Source organism: Mus caroli, chromosome 10 (genome assembly GCF_900094665.2).
Source record: "Mus caroli chromosome 10, CAROLI_EIJ_v1.1, whole genome shotgun sequence".
In the NCBI taxonomy this organism is placed as follows: domain Eukaryota; kingdom Metazoa; phylum Chordata; class Mammalia; order Rodentia; family Muridae; genus Mus; species Mus caroli.
This window is the reverse complement of record NC_034579.1, coordinates 46,704,218-46,710,217: the sequence shown is the minus strand read 5'-3', so window position 1 is coordinate 46,710,217 and position 6,000 is coordinate 46,704,218.

Genomic DNA, 6,000 nt, shown 5'->3' with positions numbered 1-6,000 from the left:
CCGTTTTTGAAGAATGGTGTACACTTGTCCATGTGACAAATTCTTTTTATGTATATCCCACACATTTTCCTTTCATTTGTTTTTGCCAAAAACTGAAACCTGCTCCGACTTTAACTCCAGCAGACCTCATCAGAACTGTGTTTCTGTGCATGGTGAAAAAGGTAGACCCATTTTCATATTTGTTTCTTCGCTAGGTTATTCAACAAAGAGGAATCGAGAATTGTGTGTGCCATAGCTTACTGACGCCCATGGAAAACCCTACTGCACCCGGCTATGCACAGCTCTGGTTAAACATTGTCCTAGGGTTTGCCCCACTCCGTCTGTTGTTTTTAAGCTGAAGGCTCAACCCAGGTTGGAGGCAGTATTGACTTTGTAATTAAACCATTTTACCGTCAGAATTTTGTAATCACTGCATTTAAAACCATCTGTTGTGTGAAAAGGTAAACTCTTCCCCCACCTAAAGGTACAGAAAAAGAGAGAGAGAGAGAGAGAGAGAGAGAGAGAGAGAGAGAGAGAGAGAGAGAGAGAGAGAAGCTAGTAACCTTTATTTTTAACTTCTGAGTCCCAATTTTAGGGCTCTGTTTTCCCTATAGAGCCAGCAGGAGGAGGGAGAGGAGAAACAATTCTCTCCAGGAGAAGAACTAGGGGTGGGGGCTGTCATAGAATTAAAATTAACTGTAGGTTCAATTGTCTAGTCATCTGCAGCTCATTTTCAAAGATACTTCCTTCCATCCTGTGTGTGTAGGAGCTTATAAGCATTAGTTTATTAAAGAAGGGATATAATGATCGTAAAGACAGATTTGAATGTTTCACAACATTAGAACTATTTCTTGCATGTGTTCTGTGGTCTCGAGAATCTAACAGGACGTATTAGCTATAGAGACTTCTAGCTGTGAGTAGAGGGGACTCACAAACCCAAGTAGAATGTTCAGGAAAGAAGAAAATATTTTTGAATGGAAAACCAGTGCCTTATGAAATACATTGGCTTGGTATTGATAGTTGGCTGGCCCTACCTCAGAAGAAAAAAAAAAGCAGCTGCAAGGGAAAGGTGAGCAAACACCCATCCTGCCCACACTCTGAACCTGAGGTGGTCTGCATGAGCACATCACCCCATCAGCCTTCAGAAACCACTGCATGCAGACCAGGCCCTGTACCTGATGCTCCTTAGGCTCTGGGCAACCCTTCAAACTTACAGAACCTGAGGCCCTGTCGTCAATAATCACGGAAAGTTTTGAAGTTGTTCAAAATCTTCATGAAATAATGTCCCAATAGGTCTGTAGTTAGGGTACAAAACAAACTTGTATATTTCTATTGCAACCAGTTCACCTTTCGAAAGACAAATAATTGAGGCATTAATCTTTAAGCCCTAGTGCAGAACATTAACAAAAAATAATTGATGTCTGATTTAATAGTGAACCTTACAAAGCAATTTTGCAGTTTTGACATGCATTATATATGTCTATTTCAGACAAAAAATAAGAAAATAACTGCGAATGATAAGAACCTCTCTCTCCCTTTTTCCTTCCTCCTTTCCCTTTCCTCCTTCCTTCTCTTTCTCCTCCTCCTCTCTTTACTGAATAATTTGAAGACTTTCACTAGAAGGACAAATCAGATATTCCTCCTACATAGGTCCACAATAGCCAACTGTAGCATGAGTAAGGTGTAAGAGGCAAGGGAAGAAGAGGGTAGGAAGAACTAGGTCACAAATTCAGTTCTAGGCAGAAGCACAAAACCCCAGAAGCCATGCTTTAATGTCAAGGGACCTAGTTTTAACTCTTTTCACTAGACATGTAAACCACCTATCTTCGGTGTACAGTTTTCTTATTTGTAAAACGGAGATGAGATTGTCTACCAACTCATGGGTCTACTGAGGTAGAACATAAAGCATACTGCGCACAGACCCAGGTACACAGCAGACATTCAGCGGGCTTCCAGTACACTGCTGAAGTGAGCATACAAGTTTCTTATTCCTCTTTTAAATTCACTTTTTATCATTTTACATTAATTACATGGAGTACATATGTGTGCGGGCATGTGTCCATGCTCGCAGGTACCTATGGAGGCCAAAGACAGCAGATAATCCAGGAGTGGAAGTTCAGATAGTTTTAGCAAGCCACATGTGTATACTCAAGTGGGCACACGTACACACACACACACACACATACACACACACACAAATTAAAATAGACACAAACCTTTAAAAACGAGCAAAGTTTTAAATAAAATTTGGTCCTGCTCATGCTTAAGAAAAAAATTATATTTTAATTTTGATTTAGTAATATGAACTCATACTTGTTTATTATAACAATTCTAAAATATGTTTTAAAAGTATTATATAATCTCTAGTGCAGAAACACACTAGAAAATGTATGAGTCAGAACCTGTGGAACCATAAGCTCAACCAAGTACTTGAGTTCAAAGGAGAACTGCAGAGCACAGGAGAGGAAGGATGAAGGAATGGCGATTATCTTGGCAATACATGGATTTCTATGAGAAATGTGCAGAGTAACAAATTTTCTTTCACAGTTTATAGTCCGTTCAGAAAGCAGTTCTTTCTGGAATGCTGAATATCACAGTGAGTGCTTATATCTTTAACATTATTAATTTACAATTCCCATGAGCTAAAATGGCCCCTGGGGTGTACCGATGCTTCTGAAACCTGCTAGCTCTCCTAGCTAAATGTTCCTCCAAAAGTGATAGATCTCTGGTGCATCCTTGAGCCATAGACAAACTGCTTCTCCTGAGTCTTGGAAGATCACAAAAAGATCTTCTTACTTCTCAGGGTTTTGGTTTATTTATCTAGATTTTGTGCGATCATATTTGAAATATCCTATCATTAGTCTTTGTCTGGTTCAGGTACTTTTCTCCCTCTTATCAACATGTGTGAAATGAATGTTATCAGACGTGAGAGAGCACGGGAACCCATCAGCTGTGCCTCGCTGGCCACCTGATTGTTCTCCACCAGCTGTACTCTTCTCCAGAAGAGTCTGGCTCTCAAAGCTTGACTTTGATCTGACCTGACTATTTGACAAAGCTAGCTGCAGATGTTCTTTGAGGAGAGAGAGAGATTTCAGACAATGCAGTTCTGAAGAAATGCTAGCTTCTATCATGTGTGCAAGGAAACACTTGTTTCTAGGAGTCCTAGAAATGAGGTGACTGTGCAATGGGAGGCATCTATTTACCTGAGTTCTAACAGCTTTCTTGAGACAGATCAAATCTAGCAGCAACTGAGTGACAATTGTATACAATGACATACAAGAGTCATGTGTGGGGATTTAGCTAGTAAGGCTGTTGCTGAACTCCATGGAGCAGCAAAAACTGTGCTGTGTTTTATGCCAAAACACCTTCAGCTGTTGAAAATGACCGGAAATACAGTACATGGTTGAAGGTGAAGTTACAGGGATGTGATCTGAATCTTGAAACTCCATTCTGACTTTTGCTACAGCGTAGAAAGGGCGTTCAGAGTTTATGCTAGCCCCTATGGGAGCAGAGAATGCCAGTCCTGCTCATATGGACACACCCTGTACAAGATGTGAGTAGCTCTAAGTTGCCAAAATGCGCAGCCATCTTTACGTATTTACAAATGTAAAATACACTATCAAGCTCCATAGCTTTCTTTCCATGTGGCTATCCTAAATTTACAGAAGCTCATATAGACCTTGGTATTTGATTAATTTTGTGGCATGATGGTTTTTGGTTTGCCGTATTTTCCTAATAAAATTTATAAAACATAAAAAAAAGAAATCATACTCTCAAAATTGAGCCTATGAATTTGTTAGTGTCATGAGGATAAATTGGGCCACATCATCACATTGCAGCTGGTGAATGGACAGGGTAGTCAAGCGCTGTCTGAGTAGAAACACCTAATGGCTATGCTCTGTAATCATACATTTTTCATGCTAAAATTTGGAATTCTTAGTCTTTAGTCTTTTAAAGTTAATGAAAAAAACTGGAGTCCCTACTCAGCTTCACTCTCCTTTGAAAGAAGATATACAAACCTTGAAGGCTCAAGCACTCGCATATTCAGTGGCATCACTCTAGAGCTTTGTTTAACCTTGCCCTGAGGGCTCACCCATCCAGCCACTCCACTAGTCTTTCAGATGTGAGGGCTTCCCACATTCTGAATTTGTTCATTTACCTCCACATACACATTCTTCAAATATTTTCTTTTATTTCTTTCCAATTTAAGTTTTAGTATGGGACAGTCTGTTTAGTCTGCTAAATTTTGCAGCATTCTCTAGAAAAGTTATTGTGTATATGTTTTTTACTGGCCAATACCTACCATTTCTAAGTGGCTCTTCAAAGATAAGCTGAGTATTGAGGCTTTGGGCTTCCCAGCTCTGACTCATCAGATTAAAACAGAGCTTGCTAAGCAGTAGACTTTTTAAGAGGACACCTACCAGTCCTGGGTTTCCAGCAAAATGTCAAGTCACCATAGGATATACATTCCAAGCACAATTTAATGGCCAATTTTTAACACAACCTATAGTATACAATATTTTAGATTTTTCAAATTATTATAGCTGTCAATCACTTAGATACTGAAAATCTTAAACACACAGTCCCTTGTCATTCCCTACACCATGGAAAATCACTACCAATGGGTTGGAACTCAATTACTCTCTTCTCACTTATACTTATACCAAACTATATGTTTTTAATGAAAAGAAAAACATGCCATAGTATAATATTGTCAGTTGTCTTCTCATACACCATTACTTTTACATATCTTTCTACGTGTCTCAAATGACACTACATTTTAAAAACTCATTTGGGGAGCTTTAAATCCTTAGTTTTGTGTATTGTTTGTTAGCCGAAGTATCTGGGTAAATCCTAAGAGCTGTCAAATGTAATGAAAACAAAGGAAAGATTTTTTTTAAAGTGATAATACAGTACTCCTTAAATGATAATGGCAGAAAGGCTAAGAGAATATGCCTTTTGCTCACCATCATTCCTACAGCAGGGAAGTCTGCAGGGGTGGTGGTTCCTGCATGTCTGCATTCAACAAAGATTCAGTGTGAATTTCAAGGAGGAACTGTTTTTTTTTTGCATAACCCTTTTTTTCCACCCTGTGTGCTTTTCTTCTTTGTGCTTATTCAAGCTTCGAGTACTTTCTATGTATTTTATTTAATTTTTACAATTTTATATATTTTTATGTTTTAATGTACCTTAAAAAGTCTTTCTATGAACTTTTAAAATTTCAACATTTCCAATTCCTTTCAGGTGTTGATCATCTTCATTATAAAAAGAACACAGAATTCTTTGGGAGCCATTTCCATCCCATTTAATATCTGTTTTTTAAAAGTAATAATTTGGACACATAAAACTTGCTTGGATTTAAGAAAAATGAAATTTATATATCTATCTTGCCATAAATTCCCTGTCTTGCTTGCTCTTGCCTTCCTTTCTCCCACTGTAGTAACCAGGGCATAAGGGCACCTGGAACATGTGGCCTTCTATTTGATCAAAGCTAATGATCAACCAGGGCTAGAGGAAGATAGGTCAGCTGTCCTACTTCAGCTGCCGGATAGAATCTTTGTGCATTCTCCCCAGTTGTGAGTCCACCTGTGCTATCACCACAAGGGGAAAAACTCTCCAGAAGTAGAGGGGCCAGGGGACTAAGAACAGGACTTTTAAAATGGTTTCAGATATATATTGATAGGAGTTGTCATTCTATGATTAGAAATCTGTCCTTTGTTCATTTCTATGACTCAATAGAGCCAGAGAATGTTCACTTCTGTTTGTTTGCTAACTTTATATATCTATTATCTTCTTTTCCTACACCATCATTTTGAATCTATATTTTTTCTTTTGTTTACATTTTAAGCTTTATGCCAAGAGACGTTAAAATGTGCTTATGTACTCTACACTATATATATATATATATATATATATATATATATATATATATAGCCAGTATATAAAGCTACTATATATTCAGAATAAAGGGTTTTTTTTAATTTTTATGAGAATGGCATGGGGTGAATTTATTTCAGGATA